This window comes from Sebastes umbrosus, chromosome 15 (assembly GCF_015220745.1).
Source record: "Sebastes umbrosus isolate fSebUmb1 chromosome 15, fSebUmb1.pri, whole genome shotgun sequence".
Lineage (NCBI taxonomy): Eukaryota > Metazoa > Chordata > Actinopteri > Perciformes > Sebastidae > Sebastes > Sebastes umbrosus.
In genome coordinates, this window is record NC_051283.1 from 32,181,963 (window position 1) to 32,205,702 (window position 23,740).

General features: G+C 44.4%; 1 long non-coding RNA gene across 1 annotated transcript; it reads right to left on the reverse strand.

The window, feature by feature from the left end:
- Positions 1-215: 215 nt before the first annotated feature.
- LOC119503467 lies at positions 216-22,373 on the reverse strand. The gene is made up of 4 exons (XR_005210323.1): positions 22,294-22,373; positions 19,908-19,913; positions 9,950-9,952; positions 216-228 (listed from the first exon to the last, which is right to left on the reverse strand). It is a non-coding gene; the product is annotated as an uncharacterized LOC119503467 (long non-coding RNA).
- Positions 22,374-23,740: the final 1,367 nt, after the last annotated feature.

A 23,740-nucleotide genomic window follows, 5' to 3' on the forward strand; every position in this document is an offset into this window, starting at 1 on the left:
TGTTCAGTTCCATCAAACCAGCCTCATCAAACTGTAGAGTAGATATTGATTAGATAATGATTAGATATTATTAGATAATGAAGAGTTAATTGAAAAACGAGTGAGGAACGAATTGATGAATCATTAATAAATACTTCTCTAATAATTCCTTCTGTAATTCACTTTTATTGTTTTTCACACAAAACAAAGACGTCAGAAAAAGAAAAGAAAACAATAATGACGACAAAACTAATACGACTACACCGTCTACAAAGTGCAACGACGAAAAGAGACGCTACAAAAATATTCAATAACTTCACAATTATACAGTGTAGTGAATAATAGTGATAAATCACCTCACACATCATCACTGGACTCTTCCTGGGTATACTGCAACGCTTAGTTTGGAAAAATGTGCTTTTGCATAATTTTGGTGAATTTATAATGGTAAAAATATTCAATGCACTTTGTAGATGGTCCCTGACCCTAACCCTAACCCTAACCCTAACCCTAACCCTGTAGACGGTCCCTAACCCTAACCCTAACCCTAACCCTAACCCTAACCCTGTAGACGGTCCCTAACCCTAACCCTAACCCTAACCCTAACCCTAACCCTGTAGACGGTCCCTAACCCTAACCCTAACCCTAACCCTAACCCTAACCCTGTAGACGGTCCCTAACCCTAACCCTAACCCTAACCCTAACCCTAACCCTGTAGACGGTCCCTAACCCTAACCCTAACCCTAACCCTAACCCTAACCCTGTAGACGGTCCCTAACCCTAACCCTAACCCTAACCCTAACCCTAACCCTGTAGACGGTCCCTAACCCTAACCCTGACCCTGACCCTAACCCTAACCCTGACCCTGACCCTAACCCTAACCCTAACCCTAACCCTGTAGACGGTCCCTAACCCTAACCCTGACCACTCGTCTCACAGCCGGCTGCACAGAGACCAATGTTATTAATATATATATATATATATATATATATAATGTAATGGGTCCAGCTCAGAGGACGGCTGTTTGTGATTTAACTGAGCTTGTAGCTGGTTGTCTACCTCACTACGGTTAGAAAGGGCCCTCGTTGGTGTTTTAACATTTCCTTTATGAGTTATTGATCCAGGAAGTTTGAATCTGTCCATATCTTTCCAACTTTAGTGAACTGGTTCAGTTCTGAATTTCTCTTCCACGATGAAGAAGTGAATAAACTCTTCATCTGTAGAACGGTGTTGAATATGTTTACAGTATTATTTTGTCCCGTGGTACACACATTCACCAGGGTGTTCATTATCTCCTCATTACTGACGATTGCTGATACTAGATTTCATGCTGACTCGCTCATAGTGACACACACGCCTAACAGCACCAACATCTGTACGGAGAATGACCTAAAACACAAGACGGCAGCAGCGCCGGGATGACCTCACATTTCATTCCATATATTTAGGATTTCATTCCATATTCTCAAATTTCACATTATATATATTATTATTACATTATTAATTATATATATACATATATATTCATATATTGATCCCGAGGGAAATTCAAGTTTCTAGCATCTCAGTTCTATAGTGCAAACATATTAGTAAAAAGGCACAAGTTAGTAGTACAAAGTACAAAGTATATATATAAAAGAAAAACATACCAGATGAGATGAAGAAAACTGTTAAATCTGAACATAGTGCAGGGAAACAACTGAGATACGGGACTATTAAACATGTGAATATAGTGCAGGAAGTGATATAGTGCTGGATAATAACATATAGGAGATATACAGTAGAGACCAGGGGATTACGAAATGTCAAATATGGAATATAATATAATATGGGATGAGAACTGAGGTAGAGAGTTATTTTAATAAATAGACTAAAGTGCAGAATAAAGCTGTACATTATTGTCAGAATACAGTAAAACCTGTCTATACAGGTGCAGAGTAGAGCTGCTGGTGGTGTGCTTTTAAAAGAGTAGCTCAGTCTATTAGAGTAGTTATATTAGAGTATATAGAAATACATATTAATGTATATATAGATATAGATATATATAGATATATATACAGTCCAGATGTTCAGACATCAACTGAGCACTACTACACAATGGACACAGCTGAGGTTTACAAATGCAGTGCTGAGGAAGATCGAACCACTTGAACCAGAAACAGCTCCATGTTCAGTCAAACTAACCAACAGAACCGTCCTCTTTGTGTGGAAGCTTCTAAGAACTGGATCTATAATCTCTGTATGCTGCATCACAATAAAACAAGGGAGACATAATGCTGGAGGGTTAAGTCCTAAAAGGTCTGCCCTCTTGATGGACACAATGCATGTGTTCCTCCTGCTCAGTGTGTGCATTGAACAGCCTCTTTAACAGCCTCTTTGGGTTCTATGGACCCTCATAGAACTCAATACTTAGATGCTGAATAAATCAGATATAAAAGATATAACTGAAAAGGAAAAAATAGTTCTTTAGAAATCAAACCTGCGGCGCCGTGCTTTGTCCCGCGCTGTCACTATGGTAACAATATAATTAGTGAATGTGCTCTATCACTGTCAGCAAGACTGGACTGAAATTAATTTCCAACATTTCACAAATGAGTTGATGAGCTTGAGATGGAATATGGATTCTGTTGGCTCGGACAGATAAAGGGAGCGCTGATAATGGAGATGATTTGTGTTCATAATTCAAGGTTCAGTCTTCTGCAGGATTCTGGAGAAAGAGCGTCCGCGTTCTGCGCCGTCACACGAGCACACGCATGCCGGTCCCTTTTCATCCAATAACTTCCACCATAATCTTTTCAATCATGTGTGCCTTGCATGTTGAATGAAGGGTGAGGATTACCAGAACCTTTGTTACAGCTCTACAGCACAGAACAAGTTAAAATTCACAAAGCCTAAATTACTTTTCCTCCATATCTGACGTGATGATCTGTTCTCGCATCGACTTCCTGCCAGACAGAAAAGGCGTTTTGCAAAGTCTCCATCACTCCCATTGTGATGATGTTTTTTGTGTAATCCAGCAATTTTCACAATCCGGATTATTTTATCATCTCGTCCTGATAAACAGAAGCAAAATAAAGTCAGATTTCATTTACCCGATCCAGGCCAGAAATAATCACTCCCACCCCGTTTATCAATCTGGGTTCATGCCCTACTTTCAACAAAATGCACTTTGCTAAAGTTTTGGCCCGTTCGCTGCAGCGCCCAAGTATCGGTACGTCAGTCAGTTTGACCGTCTGTCCTTTCCTCTAGCTCCCCACTCAGGACTAATGTGTCCCCTGATCAACACGTCGGTGTATAACGAGGTGCCTCACAGATTAAAGACTGGATGTCCTGGAAGGTTTCTGTAGATTCCACAAAGGATGGATTGTAATGTTTTGGTTTCCCACCAACATTTTCCACAATCAGGCCACAGTTTGTTAGTTAGTTCATTTCCATTTGAATAATTCATCAGTTGTATCGATGATTAAAGTTCAGGTAGGCAGTATATGTTTGGCATCATTCGGATGTCACTCGGAGAGCGCAGACCTCCGCCGCCCTCTCCGTCATCCACGTGTATTTTACTTTATGATGAGATCAGATGTTCGTAGCGTAGCATCCTAAAACACAACATTCAAACTGGACAGAAACTAAATAAAACTCACCTAAACTGTCGTCTTTACTCTTTCCAACCATCACCAAGAGAGCTTTAGTCGAACTCAACTGTGATTTCACTGAGTTTAATGTGAAAAAACGGTGGATCTCCAGTTGTTCCTCCTCCACCCCCCGCTCTCTCTCTGTCTCTCTCTCTGAAGGAAAGAGGCGGGGTCATGCGTCATCAACTAGTCATCAGTTACACGTTGCATGTGTTATACTTAGAGGTCTTAAAGTTCTGGTTGATCAGAATCCTTAAAATATTCCTGAATCCGGATCATGAACCAGATCGCCACCTAAACTCTAATGGATTGTTCATTGTGCCCTCCCTCCCCCCCAAAACATTCATTCAAATCCATCGCGGACTTTTGGAGTTATTCTGATAACCAACAAACCAACAAACCAACGCTGGTGAAAACATGACCTCCTTCCTAGAGCTTCAGCCTTGGTGGAGGTAATAACCTTAGAGGCATTTTGTAATTCAAAGGATCTTTTTTATGTGAGACTTTTGCACCTCCTCATGAAACAGGATGGTAATTCTCATAGAATTGCTGCTATATAACGACATTGGGATGATGTTTATAATGAATAACTAGTACTGGTTACTGTCTGAAGGATGATTATAATGAATAAGTACTATGGGACTATGTAAAGGTGATTGTCAAGTAATTTATTTTTTATATAATGTTCAAGTGTTTTTCACACTGTGTTAGCTGTTCACACATCATTTCTTTGCGTCTATATGTGAGTCTGTTTTATACCCATAATGCTCGTAGCGTTCTGTGTGAACAGCTAACACCTTTAATGTTCTTATTTCCTCTGTTTTTATTGTTTGCCGACTACGACCTCACTCCGTCCGTGTGTTCCAACATGTGGCGGCTGTGATCAGCGTGACATCGCAGCGTGAGGGGGTTGCAGGGTTTTGCCAACTTCCACATCTGAATGTCCTCTGATGAATAGTCCTCCATTATTAAAACTACCAAGCACATCGTCCTGCAATCAGGGCATTGATTGCAGGACGGTGGATGGGTTTGATTGAGACGTAATCAGACACTTCACTAATTCGACTTCGGAGGAAAATCAGCAGCATGCAGACGCGAGGTAAAAAATCACAGTCGTCCTTCTGAAGAGGTCAAAGCAGTCAGTTCTATGAGGAGCTGGGGTCACCAAGTTTAGTTTAGAGATCACGCGTCTCTAACAACTGACAACATTCACAGTTTAAACACAGTTACACTGATGTGGTGGGGGGCAGCGGCAGGCTCTCCCAGCATGCATTGAGACATTTTTGGACAGGTAACCAGTCCACAGAGAGAGAGAGAGTTCTCTGGTGAAGAAGGTTCCTAACTGTGTAGGTTTGACACGTGTTCCTGTAATCGATGACAAGAACTCCTGGAACTCTCTGAGCACCCTAACCCCCTAACCCTAACCCCCTAACCTTAACCCTAACCCCTTAACCCTAACCCTAACCCTAACCCTGTAATCGATGACAAGAACTCCTGGAACTCTCTGAGCACCCTAACCCCCTAACCCTAACCCCTTAATCCCCTAAGCGTAACCCTAACCCCTAACCCTAACCCCCTAACCCTAACCCCCTAACCCTAACCCTAACCCCTAAGCGTAACCCTAACCCCCTAACCCTAACCCCTAACCCCTAACCCTAACCCCCTAAGCGTAACCCTAACCCCCTAACCCCCTAAGCGTAACCCTAACCCCCTAACCCTAACCCCCTAACCCTAACCCCTAAGCGTAACCCCTAACCTTAACCCTAACCCCTAATCTTAACCCTAACCCTAACCCTAACCCCCTAACCCTAACCCTAACCCCTAACCCTAACCTTAACCCTAACCCCTAACCTTAACCCTAACCCTAACCCCATAACCCCCTAAGCGTAACCCTAACCCCCTAACCCTAACTCTAACCCCTAACCCTAACCTTAACCCTAACCCCCTAACCCTAACCCCCTAACCCTAACCCTAACCCCCTAACCCTAACCCCTAACCCTAACCCCCTAACCCTAACCCCTAACCCTAACCTTAACCCTAACCCCTAACCTTAACCTTAACCCTAACCCCATAGCCCCCTAAGCGTAACCCTAACCCCCTAACCCTAACTCTAACCCCTAACCCTAACCTTAACCCTAACCCCCTAACCCTAACCCTAACCCTAACCCCCTAACCCTAACCCCTAACCCTAACCCCCTAACCCTAACCCTAACCCCTAACCCTAACCCCCTAACCCTAACCCCTAACCCCCTAACCCTAACCCTAACCCCTAACCCTAACCCCCTAACCCTAACCCTAACCCTAACCAAGCTTTCATGATGAATACTGAGCTCATGTCCAATATAAATACAATTACCATAATCTTTCTTGAATTTGAACCGGGTGTTTAAGTTGTCCGCCCATCGGAAGGCCTTCAGGTCCAATGTGGAAGATCTGTCCTGAAGTTTAGTTTAAAACTACACCACTTCATTATTCCCTTTAACAATGATGTGGTGTGTTTGACTATTTCAGTCTTCTTTCAGCTGCGTCTTTGTCTCCGGCGGTGTGAAATAGACTTGAGAGCGAGTAAAAGATAAATATAAAAACATAATTCAAAGCGGTAAACACCCCCAGCATAAATCCAGCTGTCCTTCCTGCATCTGTCAGTTTAAACTGAGTTGTTTCTAGTCTGATTATGACGGTAACTTATTCATATTTGTGTAATATGAACATATATATTAACTCCAAGTTGTGATTGGTCAGTAGGCGGTGCTTTAATATCTGTTATCTGGAACATAACCTGCTCCGGAGCAGGTCAGGTGTTCAGCATCAGTTACCATGGTGATCTATACCGGTAAGAACTGATCCACCGTGAACCCTGAAGGGTTAACCCTGAAGTTACCTCACTAACCATAAATCCTGCTTCGTAGTCCCGGCCTCTGGACAAACCGATCACCCAAACCTCTAGATAACTGGTCACAAAGCCAGATAGTGGAACCAGACACCTGCAGCCGGTATCATCCAGCAGGTAGTCACAATTAAGACACCATTTCCCCCTTGGGGATAAATGAGGTTCTATCTGATCTCATGCAGATCGATGTTAATCAGTAAACACTGATGACATTATATATTTATTTCATAAATATTTAAATTGGCCTTGAATCAAGGAGCACTTGGCAACTTCTAATCAGCCCAGTGTGTCTGTCACCTCTTGAAATTAGCCGCCGCTAATTATCGCCTAAAAGCTTTAATTTGTTTTGCAACAAATTGCCGATCTGTGTGCACACAGACGAAGGAGCGGCTCACCGGAGACCGGCTCGCTCACCGCGCCGACCGGCTCGCTCACCACGCCGACGCTCTTCTTTGATTCTGTGGTTGTTGTGGAAGAGGAGGAGGCTCTCCGCGGACCTTTCTATCACTATACCTATGAGCGCCGTCTCCGACCAGCCACAACATACAGCAACAGCTTGTAGGTAATTGATCAGGCAAGTGAACTGTAAAATATTCATTTTCTACTTCAACAGCCAGATAAATCTCCGGGGAGGGTTTGGGGAGGACGCTGGCTGGAAATATTGCTTATGCACCAGGAGGTAGGAGCTGCAGCAGCACGATGGTGAGGGGCAGATAAGAGGGGGAAGCGTCTCCGGGTTCAGGGTGGAGCTGCCAGTGATGGCCAGTCATGCAATTCCCTGCTTGGCTTTAGACCAAGAAGCCAAATCCCCCTCTACAGCCCTGGATTTCATGCTGCAGAGCTGAGGGGAGCTCGGGCTGCAACCTCCACGGCTGGCAGGCTGAAACGCTGATTCCTGCCGCGGTCTGCCTGACCTGCTTCTGTGTATTGTAGCTTCAAACACACCAACACATTCCAGACGGCAGCGCCACTTCAACTCACTGATTCTGTGTGTGTGTGTGTGTGTGTGTGTGTGTGTGATTGACACTTAAGCACGGGGGGGGGGGGAGGGGTTTCATTTGTCAATGGAATTTATCAATGAGTCAGCCAGTGGAACAGATGAGACATAAATCCCTGAACGTCCCTCGATGGCGGCGATTGAAAGGTCACGATGTCAGAAAAAGAAGGTTATTTAAAAAGTGTTTTTTTTTTCGGATGTTTTGATTGATCCGTCCTGATGAATTCATATTCAATCTATATCAATCTATAAATGCTAATGTGTCTGATCAACAGCTCAAATGTTATGAGCCTTTTGTTCTGACCTTTATACTGAATCTGGTGGCTGTTTGCCCTTTTATACACTGTTATACACACATGCACACACACCACATACCACACACACCACACACACACGCACACACGCATACCCACACACACACACACCACATACACCACATACACCACACACACCACACACACGCACGCCCGCCCGCGCAGGCACGCACGCACGCACGCACACTTATAAATAAAAATAGTCATGCAAACACTTTTCAAAAGACAGATCTGCTCTGAAGGAACACGGACATGTTACCGCAGGTTTCCCACATTTTTCAAACATAACTCTTTCCAGGAGATTCTCAAGACATGTTCTAGTGTGAGCAGAGTCTGAAATCAGCACCCGCCGAATACACCGGGTAAATTGTTGTCAGTAGGGGGTGAAATCGTCAGGCTATTCGCCACTTTGGCAGGCAGAGAAACACTGGGGGTGGGAATAGAGAACCGGTTCCCATTAAGAACGGGTTCTTAGTTGTCCGATTCCATGCCTCCGTGACCATCGATTCCTCTTATTGATGCTTTCCCACAGTTAAGCTGCACAATGACGCAGACGCACGCCGTATCATGTTTCAGTTAGTTTGTGACCGGAGACACGATGAAGAGATAATAAAGCTCTCAGCAGCATGGAGCTACTAAACCTGAGGGGATGCATCCTGTTTCTACCTGATAAAGAGACACTGAGAACAACAAACCTGTGTTTACATCAGCAGGAGGAGAGTTAGTAACGTTAGCTGTTAGCAGCCGTTAGCAGCTCAGTCCTGACTGGATGAATACCGGATATACCAACGTCAACGGAGGTGCCATTGAGTTATTGTTATGAGGTGTTCAAAGTCGGCTCAGGAAAAAGGACTATTGAGTGAAGGTAAATTACAACGTTATCATGATGTGTTCAAATGTAATCTGGTAAAATGTAGTTTTTGGTGAGAAACTTGAATAAATCCAGTTGTTTGTAAGATACTGTATATCGAACATTGAATGACATCAGATCTAAAATGTTATTCCTTCATTTAGCACAGAGATTTAAAAAGTGGGAGATAAAAGTTCTGAGTTGCAGACAAAAAAAACCTACTTGTCTGCCGCAGTGGCAGGAAGTGAAGGAAGTTCACTTCAGACCCGGAGTGTGAGAAAAAAACAACAACAGAGATTTTAAGAACGAAGTTGTAATATATGAGCAAATGTTGTTTTAGTCCTTAAACCTAACCAAAACCTAACCATAGATCAGATCACAGATTAGAACATGCTTTTATTTCTTAAATCAACTCTGTGCTGCCTCTAGGGATGCCAGATGAGAAAACATGATACACAGACACATGTATGTTCTTTCCCTCAGTCTCACAACAAGGAAACAACAGAAATGGACCCATTCTGTGCTTGTGAAGCGGTGGCTGGTGTGAGCGGGACCGGGTGGACCAGATGGGTCCGGGTGGTGTGAGGTGTGAGCGGGACCGGGTGGTGTGAGTGGGGGACCAGGTGGGACCAGGTGGGTCCGGGTGGGTCTGGGTGGTGTGAGGGGGACCGGGTGGGTCCGGGTGGGTCCGGGTGGTGTGAGGGGGACCGGGTGGGTCCGGGTGGGTCCGGGTGGTGTGAGGGGGACCGGGTGGGTCCGGGTGGGTCCGGGTGGTGTGAGGGGGACCGGGTGGGACCAAGTGGCCCTCGCTGAGCTCACCCATGACTTTATTGGCGTGTGTGAAGTGCTTTGCTAAACACTTTCTAGTCTGCTGAAAGACGCCGAACGGCCCGACTGGCGGCGCGGCGGCGGAGCGGCGTGTTTGTAATTAAGTAGTTAGAAATCAAAGCAATATGTGGAATGATTAATATTTAATAACATGGAGTTTTTATGGCTCAGTTAATTGAATACCTTATCTTTATTATGCAGATGCTTCATAAATATGAAATATTACACATTACAGATAGCTGCTCTTGAAAACCTCACTGAAGCATTTAGAAATATAATTAGGCTTAGCACAAATAAAGCCAGCACTTTCTCCTCTTTCCTTGGGAAGCTTTATCTACAATGAACCTACATCAACAAAATAATAAATAGCTCTGTGGACTCACACAGAATATAACCCCCCCCCCAACCTACAAACACAAACTTCTGTAGCTCCTGCTTCCCTCAGAAGGATGGACTCACTCTCTTCTTCTTTAAAGATCAATGTAAGCTCTCAGAGAGGGTTGATTAATCATGGGATTACGTCTCAGCTCAACCATTGAATATTTCAATATAACATGTAATCTTGTCATTGTTTGCTGCTCCGTGGTCAGAGCGGGCACGCTGGATTGGAGGAGTCCAACAATGATTGTCTGCAGTGGATTACACAAAGCCATGCACTGTATTAAAGCTGAGGAACTGAGTGGAACACGCAGTAAAGTACCTCACATGCTTCTATATGTTTAAACAAACCTCACGTTCACGGGTTGAACTGGACGGACCGTAGTGTAGAGTTAACCAAACCTGACGTTCACGGGTTGAACTGGACGGACCGTAGTGTAGAGTTAACCAAACCTGACGTTCACGGGTTGAACTGGACGGACCGTAGTGTAGAGTTAACCAGTCAGGATACCTGGTAGTTGGGTTTTAGTCATGCTGGCTCCATGTTCTGTCTGCCCGTCCACTGAAGTATCATCCCGTTCTCATTCCCAACGAAAACACATAGGACCACTTAGGTTTAGGAAACAACACTACTTGGTTAGGTTTAGTAAAAGATCGTGGTTTAGGTCAGGGCTCAGCAACCTTTACTATCAAAAGAGACATTTTAATACAAATCTGTCTGGAGCCGCAAAACATGTGATCATTGTGATGAAGGTAACACAGTTTATAGTCTAAGTATATAGTATATCAGTCTAATGCAGTGAGGGCCAAAGAGACAATGTACTACGGAGTATTAGGACCACATTGAGGGAAAACACATCTGAGATTTACACAATAAAGTCAGAATATTACGAGAAAAAGTCGTAATTTTACGAGAATAAAGGTCAGATTTGGGGGCAAATCTTTCTTGGGCGCTACCCACGCTGCTCAGCTGTGCTGCTCATCCCGCAAATGCATGATCCTTACAAGTTGGACATCATTGCGAAGGTAAATAAACAGGCTTTCCAACCATGTAAAATACAATGACCATTAGCATTGATACAACAGAGAAATAATCCACCAAACACAAGTTTCCAAACTTTGTTTTTCCAGTATATATATATATATATATATACACACACATATCTCAACAACTAGCTGATTAGATGGTTCGTCCATCGGAGGTGGAGGTGGTCTGGTGGTCTGGTGGTCTGGTCTGGTGGTGATGTTAATGCCAGGTGTGAACAGGACCTTCATCTAAGTGACAGCAGGTAGTTGAGATATTACCTGAGGTAGTAGCTCTCCTCTTTACCACAGAGACCAGACGAGGTCCTCCTACTAACCCGCAGCACGGTGGCCCACGGGGGGTTTTGAACCAGCACCTCACTGATGCATGAACCGATCTGTTTGGAGGATCAGAGGCAGGAAACCCTGAGATGTGATTCATCATGATGAAATGATCAAACTCTTTGCTAAAAGACGGTGAAATGAGAACAAACAGGAGCGGTTCGATGACCAGGCAGATCAACAAGCCAGACATTTATGTGATGGTCATGTGATATTTCTGACTCTACAATATAATGACCTAATTCTGATAACATTAGTTAGATTTGGTGAATCTAAGTTGGTTGATCGGCACTGCGATTCAAAGGGTTTAGGATATACTGTAGGGTCGGAAGCTGCCCTTCAAGACTAGCAGGGCTCCCAATGGTCCCGGGGTTCCTCCTCCGGAGTGAGTCCATTTAAAGCTCTCATACTGGAGTACAGTCACATCTCCATCTCCCGGCTCCTATGACACACACATCTCTGTTGCTGTCCGGCTGTCGGACATACTGATGTAAATATCCTGAAAACAAGCGATTCAGCGTGGTTTCAGCCTGGTTTCAGCCTGGTTTCAGCGTGGTTTCAGCCTGGTTCCAACGTGGTTTCAGCGTGGTTTCAGCGTGGTTTCAGCGTGGTTTCAGCGTGGTTTCAGCCTGGTTCCAGCGTGGTTTCAGCGTGGTTTCAGCGTGGTTTCAGCGTGGTTTCAGCCTGGTTCCAGCGTGGTTTCAGCATTGTTTCAGCGTGGTTTCAGCCTGGTTTCAGCGTGGTTTCAGCGTGGTTTCAGTGTGGTTCCAGCGTGGTTTCAGCGTGGTTTCAGCGTGGTTTCAGCGTGGTTTCAGCCTGGTTTCAGCGTGGTTTCAGTGTGGTTCCAGCGTGGTTTCAGCGTGGTTTCAGTGTGGTTCCAGCGTGGTTTCAGCGTGGTTTCAGCGTGGTTTCAGCGTGGTTTCAGTGTGGTTCCAGCGTGGTTTCAGCGTTGTTTCAGCGTGGTTTCAGCCTGGTTTCAGCGTGGTTTCAGTGTGGTTCCAGCGTGGTTTCAGTGTGGTTCCAGCGTGGTTTCAGTCTAGTTCCAGCGCGGTTCCGTTTCAGCGTGGTTTCATTATGGCTTACGCCCATCCCCGTCATACTAGTTAGGAAATGACGGATGTGCACAAACAGGTGAAAATCCAGCGTGCGGGACCCCTGCGAAGGTGCACGTCTGATTGTGTGACGTGGCTTTGGCCATGCACTCGCAACACTCGTGGATGTGTCGAGCGTAAATGAGGGATTATTGTGCCTTAGCTTAATGAATGTAGTATAATGAGATGATAAGTGAAGGTATTAACCAGAAGCACAGTTCGGAGGTGTTCGGTCTGCTCTCATCTGTCCACTGCCAGATCCCCTCTGATGTGCTCTTTGTGATAAATTCAAGCCTCAGCGTTTTCAACCCTTCTCAGTGAAGTCACACGATGACAGCTCCTCACAGAGCGCTGACAGACGGACGGTTTTCCCTCCTCTCCTCTCCTCTTTGGCGTAAGCTGTCATGTCAGTCATTCTGGCTGAAGGCCCCCTAAAGTCCCCCCGAGGGTCTCTCTATAATGTAACATGATGGCAGACATTAACCTGGAATTAAATTTTAAAGGTAAGATGGCGACGGGGATTTGTGGCTGTCACAGACGCTTACGGGCGATGTGGTGCATTTTATTTTATTTTATTTTGCAGCGAGGGTGGAGGGGGGGGGAGAAAGAATGTAATTAACCTCCTTGGTGGGGGAAATTCTATTACAAGCTCCTATTCTGCCATGCAAAGTGTGGTGCGGGGAGATGTCACAGGCCGTCAAGCAGAAAGCCAGGGCTGTCTGCATTTTAAACCAAACTTCCAATTTTCTCCCCCCCTATCTTTCTTCATTCTCACTGAAGCTGGAAATTGAGTATGGCACACTTATGTGGAGAGGGAGGGAGGGGAATAAAAGGTAAGCTGCTTTTCAGGAGTTTAACAAGTTATTTATTCAATCTACGTTACCTGGATGTCGGTGTGGGCCGAGCAGGAGAGCTGTTGGTTCTGCTAATGTAGACGTACGACCCCCCCGACTCAACGTTCAGCGTACGACCCCCCCGACTCAACGTTCAGATGGAAGTCAAAGTCAAAGAACTGGGTCGCCCCCGTCCAACTCTTAACGACTGAAATCACTAAAGTCATCCCTTTGTGGAGTTATTAAATCATTAGAATAGTAATAAAATATTAATGTATTGTTGATTTTTTTTTTTTTAATAATCAAAGGAAGACAAAAGGTGGTTTGAAAATGCGTCAGAGACGTAGCCTCCACGCCTCGGAGAGGGTTTGATTGACAGCTGAGCCAGCAGCAGCACTGAGACACACGATGTAAACCAGCCACTCTGTCCTCTCATGTATCAGCTCATCCATTCAGGTCATAAAGGTTCATCTTATCTTATCATAGAAGTCAACATCAGCTTCTCTAAAAGAGAATCAACCCGTGAAGTCTGGAAACCACAGACGGTCATTTAAAACCTGATTGTTACGGGTTCGGTCACACGCACAGTAGAGCATTGTGAAACAACAGTTATACTAAAACGTCTTGATCTAGAACACATTATTATTAAATATTATAATAACCTAAAAAAATATATCATGGACAAAAAATAATAATACCTGAATCGGTCCCATGGGTCCGGCTCTAGTCTGGTGTTTAGAAACATAATACATAGGTAATAAATACCAACAAGAAGGCAACTGTGATGTGCAATAATAATAATAATAATAATAATAATAACAACAACAAACCATTTGAACAATAACCAACCCGACTTGACTAAAGTGCCCCGGCGGTGATGGAGCAGCAGGAGATGATCTGTGGTCGATACTTTGACTCTCAGATATTTCCTGAGTGCATCTAGAACATGATGTAATAATTAGAGGTTAATATATTAGATTGATGTAAAAGCCACTCTGCTTTTAATTCATTCAATCCCACAAACACTCTTTCAGTTCCTAACACACACTCCTTTAAGTGCCTGGTTGAACTACAGTATATCTGGGTTATTATTGTATGTTCTGTCCTTTGCTGATTGTAGATGATCCGGTCCGAGAGAGGGAAAGCTTGATAGTAATAAGGCATCATTGGTTTCTTCTCATCGTCATCCTTGCTCCTCTTTCTCCGCTGTGCAACAGACGGCTCGGACCTCTTCATCACTGATGAATACTGTTTGATATCTTTCTTTAGGAGAGGCAGGAGGTCAACACTAGCCGGTGTGTTCGCGGGAAGTGAGTGGTGAATCGAGAGAGAGAGAGCGGCGGCGACGGGAGCGAGTAACGTTATGGACTCCGGCCCAGCAGGAAAGGTTAACAGAGTTTGGTTTGTCCGTTCTGGGCTCCTGTAGAAACATGGAGGACTCTGTGTGCACAGGAAGGATCATTCTAACGTCATGAAAACACAACAATATGATATTTTCACTAAAGAAAACATGCTCATTAATATTATATTCCATTTCTGCCAATAGATTCCTCCAGATGTTAAACTCTGGTCCTTCAAGTTGAACTTCATGGTCGTATGTATTAAATAGAATGAAATGCTTGGACTCTCAGCCTTACACAAGAGGAACAATATAACACAATAGAAATAATACACCCAGCGATACATGTCATTACCTGTGTGGTGCATGATGTGGACGCATCAGCTGTTCAACAACCTGCCTGCCTGAGCAGAGGTGGAAGCTGTGTGATTTGATGCTCTGCTAATGTTTTTTAGATGGAAGGAGAACGGATCCTGAGCCGGGTGGCCGGTGTCCTACAGGATGTTCTGAGCTTTCCTTCTGCAGCGAGTGGTGTAATGTAATGTTGGTATAAATAAGAACAAATATTACTGGGACCAAACCGATGAACATTTACTTTCCAGGATTTCACGTTAACTTGTCAAAGAACAGATCTGAGTCATGTTGCAGCCTCTCCATCAATACTGGACCAACCTCAGAACTGATTGTCCCTCCTAGTCAAACAGGTTCAGGTTGTCCTTTAAGACAACATGACCTGGTCAGGGGTCAGGACAGATGGTGATTTTTGCTCTTGGTGAATGTTTTTTCTTAAAGCTTGGAGATGAAATCAAAGTGTCAGTGTTTGATCAGATCCTTCCACCACAGTATCCAGTGACCCGTCTGTCTGAGCGTCTTTACGGAGCCCTAACTGAATGAACATGTCCACCATTACATTTCCTTTTAGCCCGGGAAATTAGCGAGATGTGTTCAGCATTGTTCTGCAAAGTGCTTTTCACATTCCTGTCTTTGGATGGAAAGCTGAGCACTGAAAGGCCACTTTACAGTGAGAATAGCGCGAGTGTTAGAGAGGGAATTAAAAAAGGTGGGTTTAATGGCCTCAAGAAAATTGCAGGCCACATGAGACCCCCCTTTGGTTCTGCTTCCCTGGAGCTTTGAATGACAGCTCCGGTGCTGCATTGTGTGGTTCCCCCGCCAGCGGAGCCGGCGTGCTTTGGCTGGAGGTGTACGGAGACAGCTACAGAGAGATGGACAGTCTGAAACAGAGAGCAGCTCTTTATGCTGCACGTCCTGGTCCTTCCCAGGACACATGGACCGTTCACCTCCCAGAAACAGCAGCCATGGTGAGGAGTCATAGGAACCGAGGATACAGTGGAGGGGAACCGATTCAGCCACCTCTGTACCTACAGGAATAGAATCTGTCACCTTTGTAGGAGGCGTGGTAGTAAAACAATGTCCAGTGTCCAGATCCACCAGCCTTCCACCTTAAAGCTGCACCCGTTCATATAGTCACCTCCACTAACACCCCACAATAAGGTCATGTGGTCTCACACCTACCATCGACAACAACCCGTCCTCACCAAGCAGCAACAAATGAAGCCAATGCTGAAACGCCAAAAACTGCAGTTCTTCAAATGACCACCTGAGGCTCTAAAGCTTCAGCCTGGGACAACAGACGGTTTGAGTCTCTAGAGCTCATTTGACCTTTCAGGACAACTGTACATTTTTAAATAAGTCACCCGTTTGTGATGTCGGGGCCTTTTGGAGATATTCTCATGCACATATCGGACTAATAATACGGCTTGCTGTGCGGTTAATTGAACGACGGGAATCCTGCTGGCCAGTGTGCGGGTGTTGGACGACGAGCTGCCGCTGGAGGACCTCTGTCTCCAACGAGATATCGGAAACTGTAACGTAAGTGAAACTTGGCTAAATCGTGGAATACCGGACGGCGCCGTTCAACCGTGACTCTTCTTCTATCTACCGATATGACAGGACAGAAGACTCTTTATGGTGAATAACGTTGATGTTAATGCACAGATTGATTGTATTTCACTGGCGTTGTAACGTTACCTTGTTCCATTTCATGTGACAGATAAATTGAACGATTGGTTTTAAGAAATCGGTTCTCCAGGTTTTTGGCGAGTGAAAATGTAACGTGAGTATTATAGTATTTGTATGTTATCACCGGTATGGCCATGACGTCTGCTGATATTAATCTTCAAAAGGCAAAATGATCTCACGACACCACATCATCCGTGAGTGCATCTCTTGTCTTGTCCGTCCACGGCTAATTTCACATACTGCTGCACCAAACGGCATCAGATTGTGGGTGCACATTGATGGCTGGATGCGAGAGGATCTCTCCTGGTTGCAGTGACTCAAACTGTCTCAGAAGATCTTTGATTTCCTGTCTGATCCTCCACTGACTGACCGCTGACTCCTCACGCACTACGGCCTCCAGTGGATCCGTCATATCTCTGAAGATGTTGCATCAAACATCCAAACAGGCGTTCTATTTGGATAAACTGTCCACATATTGGGAATATAAATGTTTACATATTAACACTTAATACAGTGACATATAAATAAATATAAATCCTGATCCAAAATCAATAACCAAAACCTTCAAAACTAAAAGACAAATAGGACACGAAGAAAGAAAGAAAAAGAATACGATGCACAGGACGGATGACTGAGCAAGCTCTAAACATGTAAATAAAGCTAATTTGCTTTATGGCGTGTGTGTGTGTGTGTGTGTGTGTGTGTGTGTGTGTGTGTGTGTGCACGTGTCAGAGCGGACTGGGAAGCGAAGTGGCACGGATGGGTAGCATCTGCATAGCAGTCCTGTCTCTATTTATGCCGTTATGAGACTGGATGTGAGTGTAAACCACATTAGACTTCTCCCAAGCAGCAGATATCCCGGGTGTCAGCCTGCATTCTGTCAGTGTTCTCACTGATTGCTTCCTACATTTCATTATGCTAAATGTGGCTTTTTACACACACGGCGAGCAGCGAGCAGCGAGCAGCGTTTTATAGGGAGGACGGCCAGGAGACGCATCCTGGGAGCGTCTGAGCATGCCAGCCACGAACAGAGAGCGTCCCCAGCCAGCTGCTTATTGTGAGCAGGTTTTTAAAAGCTTGTGACAGGGTGAACTGCAACAGCAGACAACCACATCATCCTCAATTCTCCTCCTGCAATTCCAGTGGTTCAACAAGGCTGAAGACTAAGCCTCTGAGATCAGTTTGGAAGAGGGACGCCAAAACGTGTCTGCATTGTAAACCTGCTGTAGGAAATCCCCCCCCCCCCCCCCCCGGCGAGCTTAAAGCTGCACAATAAAACAGCACAGTAAATTAGTTCAATCAGCTTAGAGTCCGTCTATTGCTGCCGTCATAATGACACTATTAAGCACGGAAACGTTGGCCGGCGCTTCAATTCAATTGGACCGTCTGTAAATATAGCAAAGTTAAAACGGGCTCTATCAATATCTCCCCCCCGAAGGCCGCATTACAGAAAGCATCCAAAACAAATAGGAGGATCTCTGCGTGATCAAATGTCAAAGCCAAGAGAGGGGGGGGGGATTTATGGGAGGCAGGCAGGTGTCCTGAGGGTGCGTCACATGACCCATTAGCTCTTGGCAATGCAGAAACCCTTCAATTGGAACAGGAATCAGGAGCTGCCAAATAGAGGACTGGACTAATATCAGGCTGGAACACAGATGCTGCCGCGCGGCGGACGTCTGTCATTGTGTAGTCGGCTCTACATTTAGGCGGCGGAGGGCGGGAACGACACTCTGCTGATGACATGTGCTCCTCGCAATGTCTGAGCAGTCGACTCTGATCAGATGATCGTAAATAAAGACTATTCATTCCTGCTGCTGATTCTTTGTATCGGAAGTTTTTGAAAGAAATCTGTGAAAATGTCTGAAGCTTCACCCGGACACCGACGGGGAGTTCAGACACGTCGTGGAAACTTGATAAAAACAGTCCCAGAGCCCGTTTTGGTTCTTTGAATTTAAGAGTAGAATAAGCAAAATATCCCTTTAAAGTCCGTGTAAAGCAATAATAAATCTGCATTCTGGGTTCACACCACAGTAACATGTGTTACTAACCAGCCAGTCACATTTCAATGATTAAACAAATCACCAAGTTTATAAAATTAGCTTTCAAAGTCATGTAAAAATCATCAGTATTCTGCTCTGAGACGCTGAAACCTGTAAGCAGAGCTGAAAATGAAGGCACTCAGAAGCGTGCATGACGTCACATCCGTTGGATTTTCCCGTTATAAACGGTTCATCACATTAAAAGCATCTACAGGCTGACAGAGGAAACCCAGAAAGTCACTGAAGGTCTCATTTCTTAGGTTACAACCTGTTCACACACTGGCAATAAGAAACCATTTATACAGTCCCTTTAAACATGAACATGGAAGTCAACAACAGGTCTCAAAGTTCAACTGTTGTTGGTTTGAATAATCAATGTTAAACATCTAGTTTATATATTATTATCTGATTACAGTGTTCATCCAGGTAACTCTTAATATGTGATTTCCATGAGACACACTAGATTCTTAGTGTGAGCTCCAAATACATCAAGTTATTGTTGGTGTTATTTCATAAACCCAAAGACGTGTCTTCTGCAGTAGGAAGTGAATCCGTCCCCCTGACCCCGCTGATCTCCGACACCCTGGAGCCTCCGTACTGTGGTGAACTCCAGTGTTTTCAGACACATCTGAATGTAACTGGGAACACATTTTTTATTACAAACACAAAGCCACGCACAGAGAGCCGCGTTGTTCTCAACAAAAGGCATTTTCTAAATATAAAATCTGGTGTTTGGCCATTTGGATTAGCTGCCAAATCGTGCTCATCTCCTCTGAAAGCCAGCTCGATGAGCTCTATAATGCAGAGTTTATTGCTTTACATTTCCATCCAGAACAGCTCATTGTGTTTCTCAAGGGGGAATATAATAAAACTACAGTTGTAAATGTTGAATGCTTCGGAACATAAAGTGCAATTAATGGCATTTCATTGCAGGAAATACTTGTATTTGATTAGCTAGAAAATAAAAGCAAAGAGCATTTCTGACTAGAACATAAATGTCCTTTCTTTAAGCAGAAGACAGTAAATAAAGCTTTACGGAGTGATGTGGTACGGAGACGCTGCAGCGGCGTTCTCTCCACCTCCTCTCTCTCTCAGGTCAACAGTAAAAGGATCCGATCCACAGATTGACTTATCTACCTGAATCCAATTTTCATGTTCACTGACTGCAATGAGCGGCTTCATTCCAGGATGAATTACGCTTTCTCTATCAGCTTTTGATAAACAAATCGAGCGCCGCTTCAAGCCCCCGAAAAGGAAAAAATGTTGAGTATTCAGTATGAATAAATCACAGGTTGGGGGGGGAGGGGTTATTTAGAAACCAAGTCATGATACCAAGATCTGTCTGCATGTGGCAAAGAAAAAGTTATTCTCTAAACCAAACAACCGTCCTGTTAAACTGTTTTCATTTCCGATTGTCTTTTCTGTTTGTCCATCTGTCATCTGACCTCCAATAACCCTGAACACTTCTCATCTGATCCTCACATTTAGATCCTCGCACTGTTAAATCAATCCCTAGAACACAACTGTGCTCAACAGCTTACGGCTGCAACTAATCATTATTTTATATTCATCTGTTAATTGTTCGTCTATTAAATGTAAGACAATAATGAAAATATCCGTCACAGTCTCCGAGAACCAACAGTTCAAAACCCAATGATGTTCAATCATCTAAAACACCTTGGAGGAGACGGATCCAGGCGATGTTCGGCTTGTTTCTTTCATGAATGACTGGAATAATTAATCGATTATCAAAATAGCTGGCAAATAATTTGGACTAATTCATTTATTGATGAATTGTTTCAACACTGTTGTGGCTGCAGAGTCAGGCTTTCTGGCACAACGTGCACCTTCTTCCATGGTGCATGGAGACAGGGAAAGGTCTGAACACTCGTAGTATAGAAGACAACTTTACTGTGAGACACGTTTCACAGAAGACCCAAAATATCATATTATGCGAAGTGGCGTAATTTAAAAACACTTTGATTTAATATTATTTTAGGTGAAGACCTCTTCTGTACAAACTTAGAACCACCTCTTCATTCCACTTGGACCAATACGGCGTCACCCTCGTCCCTCATTGGACACTGTCGTTGTCTCTCTGCCAGATTGGCCTGAAGCCACATGACCGTATACCTGGTCCACATGACCGTATACCTGGTCACCTGCGTAGTTGTGCTTGAATTAGATTTGTTTTCAGCTTCATACTGACCCTATTTCAAATGTTGTTTGTAATCAGTGTTGCTAGATGGACGATCATTTAGATTCTACTTCCTCTGAGCACTTCATAATGACGTGGACGGTTTACGTTGTAGTCACTTAGAAAGCTCAGAGCGTCTCATGCAGACGCTGAAGGGTGCACAGTGCACAGCTTTCACATGCAGAGGGGCGGGACAAAGCATCGATGTTTGATGCCCTGGGAATGAGAACAGGCTGGAAACATTCAGCGAACCCCAGGACGTCCTAACGTCATTAGTGACGGGGAGGGAGAAGACATTAAAGAGGAAAGACAAGCAGAGCTGCTAGAGAGACATGATGGTCTCCTCTATCGACTCCTGATGGATGAGCTAATACAATATTTAGATTGTAATCTGATGTGAGGACTGTTGCCTGGAGTCCACTGAGGACAGCCCACAACATGTCTCCTGCATCACTGAGGTAATAATCACATTAAAGTCACATCTCCATATAAATGAGTGTCTGTTCTGTTACTGTCTGTCCCTGATTGATACCAACACAACACTGATTCATGGACTCCTTCACATGCAGCTTCAAGCTCTTTATACCTGGGACAAGTTCTCAGACTCTGGTCTCCTGATGTCCTGATGTCCTGATGTCCTGGTCTCCTGATGTCCTGATGTCCTGTCAGTGTCTGTACAGTACGTTGTTGTTAGTTAATATGACAAGAACTTCTCTATTCAGTATTTGCTTACTATGTTTCTTCCAGACGATCCAACACGTTCTATCAATCCCAACTCGTTCCCTAATGCCTCTTGGCATCACTTTGTGTTCGCCATCCAAAACCCCCTCTAGTCAGCTTTAGGACAGAACCACACGGTCGGGTTTAAAACTACTACGATAGTACAGAGAACATGAACCATGTGAAGACGGGACATGAAGATGGGACACAACCAGCGGTTTCCTGGATGACAGCTTTGTGTTTGTTGGAACCCATCCACCCCCCGTCCTGCCCGCCAGGTGTGTGTCTTTTCGCTCTTAAAACTACGTCACCACTTCACTCCAAGCTACGTTCGTTTGCTGCTGCCACGGATGTGTTTACATTCTAGTTAATGGAACGCCCGCTGCGTTACATACAGGCACTAAAAGGGCGCCTTGTGCGGCGGTATCAACCCCCCAGGAAGAGCGCCGGTCGTCGATCCCAACTTCCGTAGTGGCCAAACGGCGGTACTGCGACTTCTATGTCCGTCACGTGATGCCATCGGGCCCAAAAAGACAGCAGTTATATCCCTTCCTCTGTTCATGTGAATGAGATCAAATGACGTTTGTGAAACACGAATCACCTGTCGTCTGTGTAATAGAACATACTTCATCATAAATGTATTTACAGAGATATGATGGTTAGTTGTTGTGTCCTAATGGAGCAGCTAGGTGGCTCACGCTAACCAGCGTATGTTGGTGATGTGACCGGCGGGTGTGGGCAGGGCCTCACTTCAACTCCCTGAACACTACTGTGCACACTTGGGCTCCAAGCAGGTAAGACGGCAGCTCCTGTATCTGGGATATACTGGCTTCATCGTTGTACAGTGGGAGGACGTGGAGACACGTCGTCCATCTACAGATACAGTCCGGTCATCAGGTGTTAACAGGAGCAGCCTGCCCACGGTTCTCCTCTACATCCGTCCTGATTGGAGCTAAACACTGATTGGGATTGTGAAAAGCATCTTTGAGGAGTTTGGAATGATTTTGAACTCTTGTGGATTGTTTCATTTTCTTCTTTCTTCATTTCCCTTTGAGTGAATAATTCAAAATGAAGCGGAATATTTACCAAACTGCTGGATTGGCCTCGTGTATCATGTTGTTTTTTTAGAGAATTGTAAAACACAGAATTGATTAACCTTGAGAGAGAGAGAGAGAGAGAGTCAGCTGATATATTCAACCCAGCGTTCCCCTTGCCTACTCGAGCATCAGCCAGCTACAGAACATTAAATTTCGGGAGATCTCGATTTGTGACCAAGGACAAAGGAGAACAGCTTGTCTGAATGTCACACCTGTTTGAACTGCAAAGGGCTCAATCTTAAGACTCAGTAAGCTGGAACTGGCTGAAATGCGATGCCATTACAGTGGAGAAGCAGGTCAGGGCTGCAGAGGCACAGTTCAAAATGCCACTCTGGGTGAGCCAAAGTCTTTTTACCTCCGTAAACTGCTGTCTGCACAAAGCAGCGAGCACAGCGTCCTTTCTTTGACCTTCTCAGGGACAACAGAAATACCTCCTGAAGGCCAGCAGAGAAGACAATGTCTCAACTAAAGGTTTACTTAGGAAAAAAAGACTGCTTTGGAAAACACAACATGTTTAAATGTGTTGAAGTTATTCATGTTACACATATTAACATGCATTTAGTGTTGAAGTAATTCATTTTAAAACATATAAACATGCATTTAGTGTTGAAGTTATTCATGTTACACATATTAACATGCATTTAGTGTTGAAGTAATTCATTTTAAAACATATAAACATGCATTTAGTGTTGAAGTTATTCATGTTACACATATTAACATGCATTTAGTGTTGAAGTTAACAACTAGGAAATACCAGGCCCCGCCCACCAGCTGGAGCTCAGCCAATAGGAATGCTCTCTCTCTGAAATGACCTGTGATTGGTCAAAGTCTCCCGTCACGGGCTAGATGTTCTGCAGCCTGAAAACAGAGCCATGAGGAGAGCAGAAGTCTAGTTTTCTCTCAGAACACTTGAATTACAATATGCTGAAAGGTTATTATGGGATGTCTGCCAATTGATGCCAAAAACATTTTGCCTACTGCAGCTTTAATCTCTCTTTTCTTATCTTATCTATCTGAAACTAAATGAGCTCATAAAGACACAGCAACAGTAACGCTTGCTTTCCCCTCTACCCTGTTGGACTGACTTTCTTTCTTTCTTTCTTTCTTTCTTTCTTTGACACTTACAGTGTATTACCATCACCTCACTTCAC